At 53.6% G+C, this 19154-nt stretch overlaps 1 protein-coding gene and 2 pseudogenes across 3 annotated transcripts in view; all 3 read left to right on the top strand.

Moving 5' to 3' along the window:
- The first annotated feature begins 1627 nt into the window (after positions 1-1627).
- LOC125387662 (small nucleolar RNA SNORA70) lies at positions 1628-1741 on the top strand (annotated as a pseudogene).
- A 56-nt stretch (positions 1742-1797) lies between these two features.
- Positions 1798-2104, top strand: LOC146893890 (large ribosomal subunit protein uL16-like; annotated as a pseudogene).
- A 4680-nt stretch (positions 2105-6784) lies between these two features.
- Sh3bp2 (SH3 domain binding protein 2) overlaps positions 6785-19154 on the top strand; it is a 36637-nt gene continuing 24267 nt past the window's right edge. The window contains exon 1 of one of the 3 annotated variants that reach the window (XM_087909107.1): positions 6785-6875. The gene's annotated coding sequence lies outside the window, so the exon portion shown is untranslated. Of the gene's footprint in view, positions 6876-6899; positions 7039-13745; positions 13769-19154 lie in introns of those variants that run through there. The other 2 variants (XM_087909108.1, XM_087909109.1) reach the window with 2 other exon arrangements.

The following is a 19154-nucleotide window of genomic DNA, read 5'->3' as shown; positions in this document are numbered from 1 at the left end:
GGCACAGTAGGGACCATGGCATTGAGGGTTCAGCCCTATGTTTCAAGGTTGGTACATGCAGGGGTGTACTCAGGGTAGTATCTAGAAGCCTTGGGTCTGGCCAGCATGGTTTGAGGACCCTTGAGTGTTGGAATGGAGACCAAGGTCTAAGGATAAAAGAGTAGAAGGGAAAAAGAAATGAGTCTCTAGCAGCCCACGCTGGGCTGGTGCTGAAGATTGCGGGACCCATCCAGAACCCATGCCAGGTCTGGAGGGGCAGGTGGTTCTGGAGCTTTTTGGGTGAGCCCCACATTCATTTCCATTAGGCAGAGCCAGGGAGGCAGCCCTAGGGGATGGGCAGGACAGTCCTTGAGTCTGCTGGGCCAGGCTCATCTATTGCCCCTTCCCTCCCACTTCTGGGCCCGGAGGACTTTACAGTCACACTTGCCACTTTCACCCATCTCTCAGTGACCAGTGTTGACATGAAAAAGGCTGGCCACCCCTCCTGACACCGGCTTAGGTGCCTGGTCACCCTTTCTGGGGATAATGGGGAACCACACACTGTTGAAAGCCACAACTTCTCTTCCCAAGCCTGTGGTCTTCCCCTTCCAGACCCCTTCATTTTCCTGGAGGTCATGTGGATAAAAGGGCTGGAGGAGACCAGAGGTGGGGCGTGGGGAGGGCAGAGGGCAGAGCAGTGTCTGTGTGGACAAACACCGCCTCCATCACCCCACCAAGCCCGGAAGTGGAACCCAGAATAGCACAGGCTGCTTTCAAGTTCCAAATCAGGCTCCGGGGGCTGAGAGCATGTTTGGAGAGTAAAAATAGAAACATCAGTACGCATGAGGCCAGGGTCTGCCGCCCACGGGGTTTGTGTTTTTAAATAGGATTTTCAACTAGGCTAGGTTTTACGGTGTTCTAGATCGAAAACTGATTCAGATAAACTTTTCAGCGGGCAAAGCCAGAACCAACCTGGGCTTGTCACCAAAGTCAGGCAGCTGTGAGCAGGTAGGTCCGTGAAACGAAAGGAGACTCTGGGGTGCTCACAGGCTCATCCACCTGGCTGCGGCCCTGGCCCCATCCTCCCTCTGTCCAACACTACATCTTCACCAAGAAAGCCCTCCCAGGTCTGGTCCAGCTTGGTCCTGCTATCTTCAGGAAGCCTCCTCCAACATCATCAGCCCCATCTGCTCTCTGACTGGCCAAGAATCCTGGCCTGGCCAGGGACAAGAGATAGCGGATGCGTGGTCAGATGCTCACAGGTTGGGGCCAGGTGAGCAGGACCCTGTGTTGACTGGCAGAGCCCTACCTTGCAGGGTATGGTAAAAGTTGAAAGGGACATATGCATGTGGGCATGGCAGGGCAGCCTGGAGAGATCTCCTGTGCAGGGATGCTGGCTCTCCCAGGGTGCACGCAGGACAGGCACAATAGAGATGAGCCTGTAAGAACCATAGCTTGGAGTATGTCCCAGACCTGCATCAAGGCCCTGCATGTGCCCACACCATCTATAGCTTAGCATGTAAAAGTCCCTTTGGCCACTCCACTACCCATCCTCTGCCCCTACCTCTACCTTGATGCTTTCTCATGCCAGCGAAGGAGAACACATCCTGTCTCCTTGAGCCAGACCAGTGTGAGAGAGCCACAGGCTCTGGCCAAGGATAAGACGAGACCCAGTGTGCAGTGGTTGCAAAAAGCAGCCTTCTTGGTAGCGTACGCAGCCTGTTACCTGTATGGGTTGCCCTAAGGGACCTTGCAGACAACTTTCTGGCACTTATTCAAGTCTTTGATCTCAATGCTGTCCCCAGTGTAGGTTCCAGACAGGTATGCGTGGTGCCTTTGGGAAGCCCCAGGGCACAGTGGCCAGGGTTCATCTTGGCCAGATCATCATGTCCTTCCGCACCAAGCTGCAGAATAAGGAACTTGTGATTGAGGCTCTTCATAGAGCCAAGTTCAAGTTCCCTGGCTGCCAGAAGATCCACATCTCAAAGAAATGGGACTTAACTAAGTTTAATGCAGATGAAACTGGAGACATGGTTGATATAAAGCGACTCATTCCTGATGGCTGTGGGGTCAAATATATCCCTAATCGTGGTCCCCTGGCAAGTGGCGAGCCCTACACTCCTGAGGACTTTCACGCTGTTCTCCTATACCTCACTAAATCATGTTCAGCAATAAATCTCACATCCAGTATGAAAAAAAAAAAAAAGACAAGACCCAGAACCCAGTAAGGCAGCTCCTACCCTGCCTGCTTTCTCTGCCAGGTGTGCTGTTAGGCCAGTCTCCCAGCAGCCTCAGCCTTGCCCTCACAGTCTACCTGAAGTCTCCATGTCTGTTTGAGGCCAACCCTCCCTGCCATACACCTCTTCCCAGTGAGATTCTAGCCTGAGTTGACTCCATCCCAAGGTTCCCAGGTCCTTAGAATCCCCTCCATGCCCACCCTCAATGCTTTGGTCTATGGATTGTCCTGCCTTCTGCTGTCCCCCAAATGAGTGACCAATAGCCTTCCACTTTGGTCCTACCCAGAACCAGGCCCACTAAGGGGAAGCAGCCTCGCTGTAAGGCGCTTGTTAAAATCAACAGTGTCATTCCTAGGGAAAGAAATGAGAAAGTCGACCTAATGTTTTCTCAGACACGGAAACCTGATTGGTCAAGCAGGCCTAATGTTTCCTCAGAACTTGATTGGTCAAGTGGGCCCTTCCCTGGAGCATGCTCTCCGCCAGCTTTGTCTTCTCATTCACCAGACATTTATTAAGCATCTACTTTAATTCAGGAAGAGGATAAGCATCTGGAAACACAGCAGTGATGGAAGCAAGCAAGGTCTTGCCCTAGTAAGATGACATCCTAAAGGAAGTCTGGTCATGTCACATGTTGGAGTTCACAGGACCGGGGAAGAGAAAGGGACATGAGGAGGTGGACAAATTTTGGAGGAATCAAGGAGGGCCAGGGAGATGGCCCAGCCATGCCAGCATGAGGACTTCAGTTCAGATCCTCAGTACCCATGTGCTGTGTGCAGTGGCAGATACTGTAACCCCAGTTTTGGGGGACAGGTGGGAACAGGTGATCCCTATAATTTGTTGGCTACTAGATTAACTGAATTGGTAAGCTATATGTATTCACTGAGAGACCCCGTCTCATAAAATACAGCAAACTTCTGAGGAAGGCACTTGACATTGGCCTCTCCATGTGTGTGCCCCCCACACAACACAGTGGGGCGGGTAAGGACAGAACTTTCTTGTTTTCAGCTAAAAAATTATTTATTACTCTGTGTGTGTGTGTGTGTGTGTGTATGCGCGCACGTGTGTGCGCACACACAATGGGGAGGACACATGTTACAGTGGCACATGGAAGTCAAAGCATGACTGTGACTTGGTTCTCTTCTTCTACTTCCACATAGGATCTCGAGAGCAAACTAAAGTTGCCAAGCTTGCATGGTGAGTGCTTTTACCCACTGAGAGAATTCTCTAGCCCTGTAGTTCTCAACATGTGTATCTCGACCCCTTTAGGGTCGCCTAAGACCACCGGAAAACACAGATGTTTACCTGATGATTCATGACAGTAGCAAAATTATGAAGTAGCGATGAGAATAGTTTTATGGTTGGGGCCCCACAACATGAGGAACTGTGTTAAAGGACCGCAGGGTTAGGAAGGTTGAGAACCACTGCCCCAGCCCAAGGAAAGAACTTTCTAACAACAGTGAAGCTGAGAACAGACTGAAGGGAAAGAGGGGTAAATACATTCACAAACCTGGAGGAAGAGTGAGCTCGGAGGAACTAGCAGGAGCAAAGGCTCCGAGCTGGGCGTGTGCCTGGAATGTTGGGAGAACGGCAAGGGGACAGCGTGAGCACTCAGAGTGGGAGCAGTGAACGGAGGCTCCCAGGAGGGCCAGTGGGGCTGGGGAGGCTTGGGCTCACCTAAGGACAGGGTCTCAACTCTGGGAAGATGACAAGCTTTGGGGAACTCTGAGGAGAGAGCATAACAGATTCCCCTAGGGAGGAGCAGGTCGGTGGAGAGAGGAAGAAGCTGAGGGTTGGCAAGGGCCGTGTACTGGGCACAAGCAAATAGGACCGCCAGATAGACAGAAGTACAGACAGGATATGGGGTGTGAGGATAGGGAACAAAAGGGACCCTTGAGCTTTGTAAAGGACCTCAGCTTTGCCTGGCTGGGGAAAGGGGTTCTGGGATAAGGGGTTGCCAGGTGAACTGCTAAGGTGGCCTCCAGTGGCCAGGAAGAAGATGGTCTGGCAGCCTTGCTTTAGAGCAGGGGTTCTCAACTTTCCTCACTCTGCGACCCTTTAAGACAGCTCCTCATGTTGTGGGGACTCCAACTATAAAATTGTCTTGTTACTTCACAACTTTAGTTTTGCTACTGTCATGAACTGAATGTAAATATCTGACATGTGATCCCAAAGAGTCACGACCCACAGGTTGAGAACCTCTGCTTTAGCGGACAGTCCATGACACACCCTGGCCTTCAGCCTGGTCTTGGCCCTTGCATGATCCTGCACCTTTGCCAGACTGTAGTTGCCGGTGCATATTCTGGGTCCTGGGAGAGCCCACCAGACCAGCAGCATGGTCCTCAGCAGGCGAGAGACAGGCATGCAGGAGGATGGCTCTCTACACATGTGCTTTGCAGAGCCTGCTTCCGCCTCTTTACGGCTGGTAAGGAGGCTTTGCGTCCCTTCCGCTCACTAAAGCCTGGGGTCTGTCCTGCACATCCTCCCATCTTTTCAGCTCCGGTTGGGAATTCTGTGTGCCCAGCTCTCAGGCCTCCCCTGATACATTTCTATGGCTATTCTCTCTGCACCTGGGTCTGTCTTCTCTGAACTCGGTATCTGGAAGCCAACCCTGCCTCTGCCTTCAGTCAGGTTCCTGCAGGTGGCACCAATGTCTGTCTTTGCTCTACTTCCTTACTGATCTCCTTCCCTCCTTCAGCTCTGGGGATAAGAGCTGCACTGCCACCCAATGACATCGGTGTCCATTTCCTATTAGCTATGTGGGTCAGGATTTGCCTTGAATCATTTCAGTGCCAAGCAGGGTCCTTTATGGACTCATGCATCTGATTAACTGACCTTGACACCAGGGATAAATGCATCTAGCCACGTATAAGTCTGAGCCAAGTCTCAGGAGTAAAGCAACTGTGTGACATGGGGACATGGGAGGACAGAGGCAGGGCTGAAAGTGCAAAATTCGGGGCCAAACAGCCCAGGGCTCTGCCCATGGCCTTCTCCACAGGAGGTGAAGCAACCCAGGGAGGGCAGTGGGTCACAGGCAGCTTCAGCTACTCAGAAGTGATACCTGGGCATCCAGAGATGGGACATGGTGGGTACCCCCAGAGGGTGGGCATCTTAGCCAGTCAGCACCTGCCTCCTTGCCACTGGGATCCATGAGCGCTAAGCTGTAGGCAAGCGGTGTGAGCTCTGGGGCCAGTGACAGGAGTAATGAGTGTGTATCTGAGGGCCGAAGGGCTGGGATTCTGGGCACACTTCCTGCTCCTCTCTCACTTGCCATTTATCTGGCGCATGGACCCCATCCCATCACCGATGGAAAACTCAGCTCCCTGGTGGCTGAAACTTCTCCCTGTGTCCTTTACTGCCTCCATTCCCAAGCCCCAGGTTTTCTGGTGTTTTCCTATTGGGCACCAGCCTCTCTAGATTTGGTCTCAGTGCTCAGCCATCTAATTTTATGGCCTCGGCCACTTCCCCTAACCCAGTAACCTCTCTGCCTGCAAGGATGTCTCACATAGAAGAGCTAAGCGGAGGGGCTGAGCGTGGGCCCTTTGGACCTGAACATCCCTGGAACAGGTGGACAGAGGCGTGACCCACACTTGTGCAGCTACAACCCGCCCCCCCCAAGGTCTGACTGTTCCCGAGTTGTGTTGTGTCCCCGTGTCGTGTCGTCGTCCCCCCCCACCCCCAGCTCAGCGTGAATGACTCATACCCAGCTCCTCCACCCTCAGCCTGGTCTGGAGCAGCCAGCGGAGACCCTGTCTCTGCAGCTGCTGGGTCCCCCACACCTGGGCAGCTCCCTTTAGACCCCAGTCAGAACCTGTCCCCCCTTGGCCCGTAGTTTCTGAACCTAGGACCTCGAGTCAGTCCCCTTGCGGATAATTCCCTCTCTGAACCCCAAACAGTGAGCCTTCTCTTCGGAGGTTCCACTTTTCTCAAGTCTGGCTCCCAGGAAGTCATCTCCTCCAGGTCCCTGCCCCTTAAATGGGGTTCTTCAGGCCTACAGATGGGCTGAGTCAAAGACATTAGTGACTGTGCACAGAGGATCTTGTGCCCTTGACTTCAGCACTGGAACCCAGCACTGGCCATAGCTGAAAAATCCCCAGTAAGACTCCAGAGGTTCCCAGCAAACGGTCCTTGACTCTGAGGGGTTAGTGACCAGGTGACCAGGTGTCCTTCCCTGGTGCCTGGATTTGAGTCAGACCCACCCAGCAGGTTTGCAGCCAGAAGACAGATTCTGAAGGAGGCCACCAGATAGAAGGTGTGTGGATGTGTATGGTCATTTACCTAGATCTAGTGAGCATCTACAGTTAGATGGTTACAAACCCCGCTTCTTAGTATACCAACCAATCTCCTGCGCTGCCATAGCCTGCCCTGTAACTACGTTGCCAGAGAAGCGGAGGGAACAAGTTGAGAAGCAAGAGAAACAAGTCCAGAGGTGGGGCAGACTGAAAGGGCGTGGGCGGTTCCTGAACCTGGGGGGGGGGGGGCTGGCGGCAGTAGCGGCGGGGGGGGGGGGGGGGGGAGGGGAGGGGCGGGACGGGGCGGGGGCAACTCGGAGGCGGGGCCTGCGCCGGAGCGCCTGGCTGCCGGGCCAGCCCGCCGCAAAGCTGGGCAGCAGAGCAGGGATCCGCCTCCCGGACGCAGAGCCTGTGAGCTGGGAACCTGAGGGTAAGGCACTGCATGGGTCTCGGGACGGGACATGGACATGTGCGGCGCAGTTGTGTCTCAGAGACCTGCCTGACTGCTTTGAACCTGTGTCCCGCCGTGGGGTGCGAGTGGGGTAAACAGCGGCGGCATCCTGATCCTAGGTTTGGGCGGTTCAGTCCAGGAGGTGAGGTGGTGTTTCGCTGTGTCCTGTGTCCCTCTGGCTCCAATGGCACTCGCTACAGGGCCCATCTAGAGGGGCTTCCAAGACTCAGAAGGCTAATTTTCTTCCATCTCCTTCGGGTAATCCAAACTTTCCTTTCGTCAGCGACTCCACGAAGTTTGAGAGGAAAGCCACCTGTTAGAGCTGATTCACGCTGACTGATGCATGAGTGGCGGGATGTGGGGAATTTTCAGATCTTGAGGAAGAGTGACTCTCTGAGAGAATGGAAGAGTGGTGGAGAGTAGGTTAGCCAGCCGACATGTGGGTCTCCACCTCCGCCCTGCAGCCCACCCTTCCTGCGGCCCTACGCATTGGCTGTTAATCGGTTGAAACCCCTGTTGGAGTCTGTTCCCTCTGCCCCCTCTCGTGACACTGAGCGCCTGCTGCTCCCTGTTTGCCCATCTGTTCTTTGCTTGACACTGGTGGTTTTGTACCGCCTAGACATGTGACCCCAGTAAGCCGTCCTGAGACACCACCCTGGCTGGGGCACTGTGTGGGACCTCTGGCATGAAATCCCACTTGAAGCGTCTCAAGCACTGTCACCTGCTCGGTCAATGAGGAAATGCTTAGAATTGTTTCACAACAGAATGGGTCCAGGGGTTAGGTCCTGGGCTGGTAGCAGGAACATGGGTTCAGGTCAGGCCTGTGCCAACTCTGTATGGCCTAGGTGAGTGCCAGTCCTCACTCAGTGGCTTAGGTCCTTCTGGACCAGAGGAGGAGCTTGGACTGTGTTCTTTTTCTGGCAGGGAAGCCCAGGGCAGGGCCTCAGATCCAGCTCTCCACTCCTGGTTCCCGGGAGTGGCCCCGAGGAGATGAGAACCACAGATCTGTCCACCTCCTTTCCCATGCCCCCTCTGTCTCTCTGGGACCTGGTTCTGGGTTCTGGATGGAAACAGACCCTGGCAAAGGGGACAAACTGGAAGTGTAGTTTCTGATGGGCAAAGCCATCTGGCAGGAGGGGAGAACAAAGAGTCTAACCTATTGGGGGTATCCCCCTACAGAGTTATACAGGAGGCTGGGCTAAGAGAGACAGAGGGAAGGAAGGTAGACTCCAGAACTGCCTTTGCCCTTCCTGTTCACATGGATAGAGGAAGTGGATGGCTGAGTCAGCCCCCAGCATCTCGTTGCCCCCATATGGATGCATGTGCACATGTAGGCCCACAGATAGGAAGCCCAGGGGATTCAGAGAGTCAAAATCAGCTGCTTTAGTCACAGAGGGGCAGAAGGAAGAGCATAAACTCAGGCTGGAGTCCTGGGTTCAAATCCAGCTACATGATATTCGTCAGACGTTTCCTGTTGCTGAACCTCCACGACATCTGTAACAGGATTGGGAACCACTTTCTACCCAAGGGTGGTTATGAGTGCCCATTGTCTGCTAGTGGTGTGTAGCTGATACTCAGATCCTGGGAGTGCTTCCTCTGTGTGTTCTTGTCACACAGGGACAATGGGCCATTTCTGCTTGTGGTTGAGGTTGGGTGAGGTCAGGCCTGGAGAGGCCTAGGGCAAAGGACAGGTTTCCAGGTTCCTGTCTGCATTGGTCTTGTGGGCAAACACCTGTGTCTACAAGGACTGGCCAGTGTGGGTTCTGTCCTCAAAGCTCCATTATGAGGAGACCAAGGGTTAGAGATTCTGACAGGCCTTGCCTTCCTGTCATAGTCTGGCTGGTTCATGTCCTCCGTGTTCCCTGGGCACTGAAATGTAGGGCTCCATTCTAACCCTGCTTGGCAGGGGAAGTGGGCAGCCCAGGCAGAGGAGATGGGGAACTTAAGGCCAGGAAGCCAAGGTTTATGGGGAAGGGACTCTCTGGGCTGGACACGTAACTGTTAGGTAGGGACAGACATGCCAAGGGGGGTCATTGACCTAAGTGCCCTGTGTACGCCAGGCATGGTGAGAGCCTGGGGAAGTCTGGAGAGCAAGAAAACACATTCTCCACACCCGAGAGACTGCCTATGCGAGTAAAGTACCCGCTGGGCCTCGGGAGTCCTCCATGGTACTGTCCGGGCACTCAAGGACCAGGCTGGGGATGGTTTCATGAGTGGGGTGCCTAGGAGTTGTGGGAACCTTCCAGGCTCTGCTTCCACCCCCCTCACTACCTGTCAGCCTGTGCCTAGTGGGCGGTGATGATGAAGCTGAAGCCCAGAGAAATACTGCTGCCTGCTGCCATGACCCAGGGCCTGGGCCTCCGCAAATTATACTTGTTATTTTTGTTGTTTATTTGTTTGTTTTGTTTTGTTTTTTGAGATAGGGTTTCTCTGTGTAACAGCCCTGGCTGTCCTGGAACTTGCTCTGTAGACCAGGCTGGCCTCGAAATCACAGAGATTCGCCCATCTCTGCCTCCCCAGTGCTGGGATTAAAGGCATGCGCCATCACCACCCGGCTATACTTCTTTTTTAAGTTAATGATTTATTTATTTTATGTACATTGATGTTTTGCCCACATGTATGTCTGTGTGAGGTCGGAGCCCCTGGAACTAAAGGTACAGACAGTTGTGAGCTGCCATATGGGTGCTGGGGATTGAACCTGAGTCCTCTGGAAGAGCAGTCAGTGCTCTTAACCTCTAAGGCACCTCTCCAGCCCCAAATTATACTTCTCAACTCTCGCTTTTCTGTTCTGTAAAGCAACGTGTAGGTACAGAGTCACATGGCTGGACCTCGGCTCAGTGTCAGTCCCCCACCCCCGTGAATTCCAGGGAAAACAGGAATGAGACAGAAAGCCACCTGAACTTCAGGCTGAGGGTCATCATGGGAGCCCAGAAGCCATCCCAGCTTCCTTTTTCTTCGTCCCCAGCACACTGACTTCTGAGGTTCCAACATCAAATGTTTGAACTTCTTGTTGCTCTGTGTTGTAATCACTGGCCCCAGGATCCAGAGGCAACTCCTTGATCCCCACAGAGGGTTCCAGGCATACCTGAGTGATTTTTGCTAGCTGGCTTCCAGGAACAGTGTTGGCTTGATCACTTGGGGCAGTCACCTGGGGAGGTCAGCTAACAGGCACTCTGTGGCATACACTCCCTTACTCAAGGGTCAAACTCTGATTCCGAGAACTATTGCCTGCTTCCCTATGAATCACGTTTACTGCACACAGGCCGGGCACGCTGGAGTGGCCCACAACCAAACATACCTGCTTTAGGCAGCTGAGTCGGGTGCAGGGTGTCTGCCTGCTTGAGCCTGCAGAAGGGGATGTGGTTGTTGTCTTGGGATCTGCCAGGTTGGTGCTATGCATGCCACGACCAGAGCTGAGCTCCCTCATGGCCTAGGGCTGAGCCAGCTCAGGCTGGTTTCCTGGGGTTCTCAGCAGAGGCTGAGCACCAAAGACACAGAGCTTGTCATGAGAACCAAGACAGAGCCATGTTCCAGCCCTTGTCCAGCTTGCCTTTTTGGGCTTCAGCGCCTTCCCTGTGAAATGGGATCACATCAGAATTGGCTCATGGGATCACTGGGATATTTAAATGAGAACTCCCTCAAACTTCAAGTGTTGCAGGCCTCTGAGATGCCCTCTCAAGACAATGAACAGACAACAGGTCTGTTTTGGGGGTTTCTCCAGTCTGGATCTCCTGTTGGAGGTCCCTGGTTGGGCGGTGGTGGCACATGCCTTTAATCCCAGCACTCGGGAGGCAGAGGCAGACAAATCTCTTCATTTGAGGCCAGCCTGATCTACAGAGTGAGACAGGACACAGAGGAACCCTGTCATGAAAAAAATAAAACAAAATAAAAAGTATATATAAAAAAGAAGTAGATAAAAAAGAAGCAATACATCTGTTCACATACCCTGGGCTTTCGCTATGGCCCTACCCACCATGCTGAGGCAGGTAAGGAGAGGCCGAGCCCTTACCTGCCTACTCCACAGGATGGGAAGAGGCCAGGGCTAGTCTGGGGGCCTAGAATGCTGGGCTGGGTTTCAGCTTTGCCTCATAGCTTTGAAAGCCTAGAGCGGCACTCACAGTTCATCTGATACCTGGATAGGGGGACCTGGGAATTGCCACCCCATCCTGTCCCCTGTCTCTGTGACATTGGCGGACTCCATTTCAGAGGGCTGTTTATCTGGACTAATGTCCCTCCCTCACATGTGTGTCCTCTCCGTACCAGGCCCAAAGCCAAGCCTGGGCCATAGGAGTGGTCGGGCCCACAGGTGTGAGGACAAGGATTGCTGGGAGAAGCAGTACCTCAGTGTCTGGCCCATCCCACCATGCTCTCTGAGAAGGAATTGTTAAAGGCACAATTATCTGGATAGTGACCAAGGGGTCCTCCTTGCCTGCTTTGTACCCTGCCACGAGCTGTGCCTCCTCATAACTGTATGTGCCATGACCTATCTGCCCACCCCCCCACATCAGGAACTCATGCACCAGGGGACTCTGAGTGTGGGCCTCCCTGAGCAGGGCAGTTCCTGCAGGCCGGGTGGGTTGGGCAGCTGCTGGCAGTGGTGGTGCAGGATTCTGCCAGGTTCTTTGAAGTTGGTCTGCCACTCCTCGCACCTACATTCACCTCCCCATTGAGCGCCGGAGACAAACACGGCCCTGTCATCCTGGAAGCTGTACCGCCTAGGCTGGCAGACTTTCCACTCAGACAGCAGTGGGTTCTCGTGCTGGGGCCTCTCACAAAGCTCTCTGGTTTCTGCCACAGCCCTTCCCATGGCCACTATCTGCCACTCAGCCTCGGGGACCCAGCCACTCCTAAGCCTGGTCTCATTCAGTAGCAGGACAGGTTGGGAGACAAGGGACTTTTTTTTTTTTTTTTAAGACAGGTTTTCTCTGTGCAGCCCTGGCTGTCCTGGAACTCACTCTATAGACCAGGCTGGCCTTGAACTTACAGAGGTTCACCTGTCTCTGCCTCCAAGTGCTGGGACTAAAGGTGTACACCACCACTGCCCGGCTCGACAGGGACTTCTTTTCTTTTCTGGTGGAAAGAACAGTTGCCAAGCTCTGAACAACCATGTGGCCCTGCCCTAAACTGAAACAGTGCCCTTCTCAGTGACGGTGCCTGTTCAGAGACACACGTTGACTGACAGTCCCTGGTAGGGGAGGTACCATGATCACGAAGGTGGTTTTCCCGGGGCAAGGTTTAGCCATTGTCCTTTAATGTGCTGACCCCTGCAGCTTTCCCAAATGTAGGGACTTCATAATTTGTGGTAGTGGGCTCTCATCTAAAAAAAATAAAAAAATAAAAAAATAAAAATAAAAAAAATAATAAAGAAGATACACATTGAGGCCAAAATTGAAGTCAGCCTGGTCTCTCGTAAGCTGCCTGCCAGAGGCTTCTTAGGTGCTGACCCCAAGAACTGGAACCTGTAAGAGGCCCCGGGGTAAGGTGGAATTTGCAGCCATTAGGGGAGTGGGGTGAGCTGGCATCTGGAAAAGCTAGCCTGGAATCCTGAGCTGGCAGATGTGGGGGGAGCTCAGCCCTAGAAAGCACAGTGCCAGACACTGAGCAGGAAGAGGCACAGCGGAAGCAGTACTTTGACCTGTCTGCTTCCCCCCACCACACACACACCCGTTTGAATCCAGGAAAGGGAGCTCCTTTCTGGAAAAGTGAAGTGATTGACAGGACCCTTCCTCCCTGATGGCTAGGCAAACAGTTTTGGGGCCTGGCCCGGGCAGGCAGATCCGAGACCAACTGCTTGGGTCTGACCATGGCGGAGTAAGGGATTCAGCCCCTTGTTGCCATTACCTTCTTTTATCAGAACTCTCTAGAAACCTAGAAATGGCCTCCTGATGTCTGGTTGGTTCAGATAGCTTCTATCAGACCATGCTGTGTGATCTGGGGTCCTTCACCCTCTGTATAGGGCAGGAATAAAAGGTCTAGCCTCATGAGGTGCATGATGGGTTGGGATACATAGTAGTGACCCAATGGGAACTTGATCTGTGCAGGGCCTGAGGACCTCCATAGTTGGTGTCAGGCTGTCCAGGGTTCCCCATTGACTAGAGATAATGGTGCTGAGAGTCAGGCCTCGGCCTGAAACTAGAGTTCCCACTACCTTGTGACTTGCACCCGCCCCGTCTCAGGACTTCATGTTGTGCTTCTGGCTGGCCACCTTCCCTGGGATTCCTGTGCAATCTTATTGCTTGTCTGTCCAATTCTACCAGTGGGGTGAGTGCGCAGCTCCAGGGAACCCCATTCCAGCTTTTGAGCCTAGCGCATGCCAGGGCTGGGACTTCTACAGAGAGGGAGCTTCTCTGGGGTGGAGCCCCAGGGCAGGAGTCATCTGGAACAAACCAGCCTTCCAGGCTTCTCTAGAACTGAGTCCCTTCCCTCTCAGACCCAAGGCTACGGCTGCCCGAGGAAGTGGGGCCTGGCCTGAGGCCCGTGCTCTGACGCTGACACCATCTGGCCCTGGTTTTGCCTGCTGTGAAGTCTGCCATTGCGTCCGCTGGACAGAGCTCAGCCTTGAGACCCCCAGCTTCAGGAAAGTTCAATCTCTGACACCAATCTTCCCATTTTCTCAAAGATGTCACCAGGAGGGTGAAGTGCTGTGGTTGGCGGTGGCTGTGCCCACTCCCGAGACAGGAAGTTGCCTGAGGAGGAAGAGGGTTGAGAAAGGCCATTCCCCTGTCCCCACCTCTGGGCCCTGCCTCAGACATCCCTTCCACAATCAGGGTTCTTTCTGTTGGGCATCAAGGGAGCAGCCTGGGTTGGGGTCCAGAGACACAGGAAGAGATCCACTCCAGGCCCAGGCCTCAGCCCACTCAAGACCGCCAATGGTACATGAGGTACCCTGTGGAGTGGGGGCAGGAAATGATTGCTGGTCAGAAGTGGGGAGAAAAGAATGGTACTGGACAGTGTGGGTCCTGGGAGCACTGAGGTTGTGTTTTGTGATTTTTGTATGTGTGTATTTTTTTATGTATGTTTGCTTGTGTCCTTATATTTTTGTAGGGGACCCATGTGTACATTTGTGTACATGGATGTGGAGTGACAGTTGTGCACCGCCTCACCCAGTTTTTCACGTAATGGCTGAGGATCTGAATTCATGCCCTCATGCTTGTGTGGACAGTGCTTGGCTGACTGAGCCATCTCCTCGGGTAGACCTTTGGTTTGTGTTTTTAAGGATCGCGGTAAGATGGGCATGATGCTACATCCCTCTAGTCTTTGCACTTGAAGTCAGAAGCAGGAGGATGGCTACAACCTTGCAACCAATCTGGCTCACATAGCAAGATGTAGGTTAGCTGAGGCTACATAGTGAGACCCTGTCTCAAAGACTGGGAAAACAAAACCCACTTTGGAGTCTGGAGACCATCTCAGTATCCCCACCCTGTGGCAGCAACCTCTGAGGAAACCGGTGAGGAGTGTGACTGTGGGTGAAAAAGCAGGCCTGTGGGGGGAGAGAGGTAAAGTAACTAGGGAGGGGGTAAGGTGCCACGAGGGACACTGGACAGGGAGCAAACCTGGTGAGGACTGGGGCTAATGGTTCATGCTCTGCCCAGCCCAGCCCGCTCGCCACACAGCCCAGGCTGGGGTTCTTTTTACTGATGATGGCAGCTACATCTCTCTCAGGAGGGAGGAGACGGACTTGACTTCCTGAGGCTGTCTCTGCCTCAGCCCCTATGGACAGTCTGTAGCCAGGGAGAGAGACTGCCACGTGGAAGCTTAGACCTGGGCTCTGCTGACCACTAGAAGCCACAATACTTCTGGGAGCTTCCAGAGCGGGGTGGGGGTAATATGGGGGACAGATGATATGGCCAGGCACTGCCACACTGGGGACAGGGAGTCTATGCACAGGAGAGCACAGGACTTGGGGGTTAACATGGATCTGAGGCTGTGGTGGTCAAGGACTCAGACTGGACACATCTCCATTCTGAAGGAGGGCTTGAAGAACCAGGCTCAGGGAACAATGGATGGGACATAAACGCCATTAGAGGCCCTCTGTCTTCAGAAGCCTCCCCACCTGCTGCCTGAGGATCCTGAAGGCACTGTCACCCAGTCTGAACATGGGGCATCTGACCTGGATTGGAAGGGCAGGTGTAAGTGTTTTAGAAAGGATGGACGAGGAGGTCAGGGGGCAGAGGAAAAGTGGCTAGGGTGCCAGGGTACTGGATGAAGACCTTGAACCCTAAGGCCAAGCTCAGTCACCTTTAACGACTGCCCGGTGCTGTGGCTGAGGCACAGTGTCTCAAGGCAGGAGAGGGTGGGGTGTAGGAAGCTTGGTCTTGTAAGGAGACAGGTAGGGCCTTTGGGTGGGTAGAGAGGAGACTGTCCCCTTCCCCATGACTGGCGTCTTCTGACTGTCAAAAGACTAGACCAAAGTGCTGAGAAAAAGCCAGGTCTGGGTCCCTCTCCCGCCCACAAAGGCCTCCAAACAATGGGGTAGTGTGAGGGTGTCTGGGAATGGCTAGGACAGCTGGGCCCACACTGGAGGGTGAGGACAGGAGTCAGCAATAGGCTGTGAGTCATGGTGTCCACCACCAGGCCTTTGAGGCCTTGAGTTCCCAGATGAGGAGGAACAAGAAGTTCTCAGTTCCGCAAGCCAGAGTCTGGCCTGCACCTCCTTCCTGCTTTTGGTCCCTCTCCACAGCCATTCCTATGTGTCCCCTAGTCCTTTCTCTCTGTCCTGCCCCCCCCATCTTGAGACCTAGATCTGATTACCACAGTTCCCCATGGCCTCATCCTACTGAGACCCCAACAGAGGCTCTGGGTCATCACCTGTGCTACTTTTGATGTGTGGTTGACCCCAAGAGGAACCCAATGAGAGGGCAAAGAGTTACCTTAAAAGGAGACCTCAAAATTTCCTAAGGGGTAGCCTGCTGCAGAGGTGCACACCTACTGTCTCAGTCACTAGGGAGGGTCGAGTCCAGGGCCATCTGGGCACCATGGCAAGATTTTGCACCACAAAAAGGGGGTTTGGAAGTACAGCTGAGTGGTGGAGCTCTTGCCCAGCGTGTGTGTGTGTGTGTGTGTGTGTGTGTGTGTGTCTGTGAGGAACCACACTATCACAGAGAACAGCAAAAACTAAGGAATAAAGAGTGATAAAATCCAAGACTAAGGAGAATAAAAACTAAACAGCAGCATCAAACAATTCGGACCAACTTAAAAATAGTGATGTCTGGGGACAGGGGAAGAGATCCTATGGATTAAGAGAGACCTGAAGGTCCCATGTGGAGAGTGTGCAGGCAGGGTGGGGGTTGTCTGCTGACTCAGCCTGAATGGGCCCTAACTGTGGCAGGCTGGACAGGGGCCAGAATAACCTCAGGAACCCATAGGGTATAGAGAAGCTAAGCATGAGGGCCTTGGTGGCCCTGGGCCCTGGAACTCATTGGGATAGAGGACTGGAAAGCATCCAGGCTGAGCAGATCCGGGGAGCCTGTTGATTTTGTGTTGCCCAAGGAGGCCGACGTGATGTGAGAAATACCGAAGTGTTGAGCAATGGATGCTGGAGCAGGCCACGGCCACTCTCGACCGCAGAGATCAGGGCTGGTGTCTCTGGAGTCCTATCCTGGGAGTCCCCAAAGATAGGCCAGACCGTGGCTCCAGACCAGGACACATCAGGTGCTCACTCAGTGTGCCAGAGCTGACCCCTGACCTCTACACATGGCTCTGGCATGAAGCCATGGGGGTGGATCTCTGACTGCCTTCCTCACTTTACTCCTCCCACATCCCCCAATGAACTTCATGGCCACACACAATATACCCACTGTGTTCCCTCATTGTCTCTGTGCCCTAGTGCTGGGAATCAGAGCTCAGCAGGGTGCCCTTACTCCAAGGACTTTGGCAGTAGTTACTGGGCCAAGTGCCTGTGACGAGTCCTTGTGAGCCCTTTGTTTGGTCCTCAGAGTACTGTTCTCAGTAAATGACTTGCATTAGCACCAAGGGACAAAGATGGGATTGGAGTGTAGGCCTGCTTGGTGCCTCGGCCCCAGTGCTTAGACCCTGTCTGCCTCAGCCGGGTACTAGGCCCTAAGCATGGCACTTTAGCCTTGTATGTCTGAAGGCGTGTGCACCGTCTCTCGTCCTGACCCCAAGGCCTTTGCACAAGCTTTCCTCTATTTGAGACACTGTGCGATCCTCTTGCTTGGCTAACTGACATGAGAAATTGCTTCCTGATGCTGGCCGATGTGTCACTGTGCCTGGTGGAATGGGTGTCACAAGGGTCTGAGTCAGAGGAGGCGACTTCCACAGGTTATTAATAGGCAGACCCAGATAGAGGGTGATGCCGGCTTGGATCCCAGGGTTCAGGTGTGGGTTTTGCCCATAGACAGGGATGCTCTTAATGCCTCCCTTCCAGGCTAGTACTTGGACGCGGGAGTAACACTGAGCATGAGAGATGGGGACTCTGTCTCTTCAGGATCACCCGTCTTTACTTCATTGCGACTGTGGTGAAGCCTGCACCCTCTGTGCTGAGCCAGACAGCTCGTGGGACTTCTCAGTTCTCAAGGAGGAAACTGAGGCCCGGAGTTCTGCTTTCTTGCCAGAGTCTTCTGGTGTGAGCACCAGGCCCATAACCTCCTACCCAGAGCCCCGCCTTGTCTACAGAGACTGGGACCCGGCACTGCTGTCCTCACGGTGGGTGGACTTTCTGTCTAGGATGGGCCCTGGGGCTTCTCTGAGCAAAGCTTGGCAGCCTTGCCTTCTAGGGCCCTGGAACTGTGAGACTTTCAGGCTGCCCCAGTGTCTCCATGAAGAGGACAAAATATTAACTGTGGCACAGGCAACTGTGAGCCACCCAGTTAATAGCCTCGGCACACAGAAAGATTCCCGGGTCTCTCCCATCCAACCGTGAGCAGAATCCTCTCTGCCTTCCTCATCCCGTACTTTGGCTTCATGGTGGGCTATGATGTAGGTTTCCCCGAGCGGGGCTGGTGGGGCTGGTAGCTGAGAGCTCTGTCCTCTCAGCTGCTGTGAGTTGGAGAGGTAGAAGCAGGCTGGACCTGGGAAGGCCCTACCTTTGGTTGCATTCTTTGTCCAACCAGTGGTCAGCTTGACTCTGATCTCAGAGACTTTGGCTCCAGGCATGCTGACAAGTTATTGGTGGATTTGTCCCTGGCTCTATTCTGTTGCCTTCAGAGGATCAGCAGAAACCTCAGGAACAAGGTATGAGCATCTGCTGTCCCAGCAGGGTGTTCTTGTTTTATCAACACAGACACTGAGGAAAAGCTCTCCCAGGGAAGAGTTAGTGCCTGCTCTGTGATGCATAGCTTCAAGGACATCATTCCTGTGAAGAGAACCCCTTCCCCCTCCTAAGATGGAGAAGGTGCACATGGGTCAAGATCAGTAGCTTTCAACATTCCTACTGCTGCGACCCTTTAATGCAGCTCCTCGTGCTAGAAGATGACCCCCAATCATAAAATTATCTTATTGCTACTTTGCGACTATAATTTTGCTACTGTTATGAATTGCAATGTAAATATTTGATATGCAGGAAATCTGATATGCAACCCCTGTGAGAGGGTCATGTGACACCCCCCCCCCTCCAAAGGTTGAGGATTACTGGTCTAGACGGTTTCATTTGGCAAGTGAGCACCATGAACTGAGTGCCATGCAGTATTGGAGCACCAGCTACTGGGACATAGACAAGGCCTATGAGAAAAATCTGATAGCGACATCATCCTGGACAAACATCAGACAGACAATGGCCATGCAGAGGATGAGCTTAGAGAGATCCCTGCACCCAAGGGCTGGTGCTGGGGGGAGAACCTAGGTAACAGCGTTGAGGGGAGGAATCCAAAGGAAGCCAGACTGTGAGGAACTGGAAGATGTCCTTCAGAAGGGACAGTGGTCTGGGCATGGGACGTTGGGAAACTGGGAGGGTAGCATTCCTCTGTGTGGAGATAGGATGGAATCGGTGTGTTTTTGGATCAGATTCTGTCACTGTGGGGATGCAGTTCAGCTAAGGGTGGTGGGAATGATGGAGCATCTACCAGACCTGTGAGGATGGGATGGGAAAGCCTTGCCTGGTGCCGAGCAGGGCTTTTCCAGAGCGCCCCTCTGACACGTCCCTGATTCCAGTGTGACTGATCAAGGTGTTGCCAGTGGAGTCCTAGCATCCCGGAGTAAGCCTGTCCATCACCTCACCGTATGGCCCACACAGGATCTGTGGGACCTGTTCCCCAGGTGAGGAAACTGAGGCCAGAGTGAGTACAAGTCTCGGAGGAGGGG

Source organism: Myodes glareolus, chromosome 8 (assembly GCF_982192425.1).
Source record: "Myodes glareolus chromosome 8, mMyoGla1.1, whole genome shotgun sequence".
NCBI lineage: Eukaryota > Metazoa > Chordata > Mammalia > Rodentia > Cricetidae > Myodes > Myodes glareolus.
This window is presented reverse-complemented; position numbering and strand designations above follow the sequence as displayed.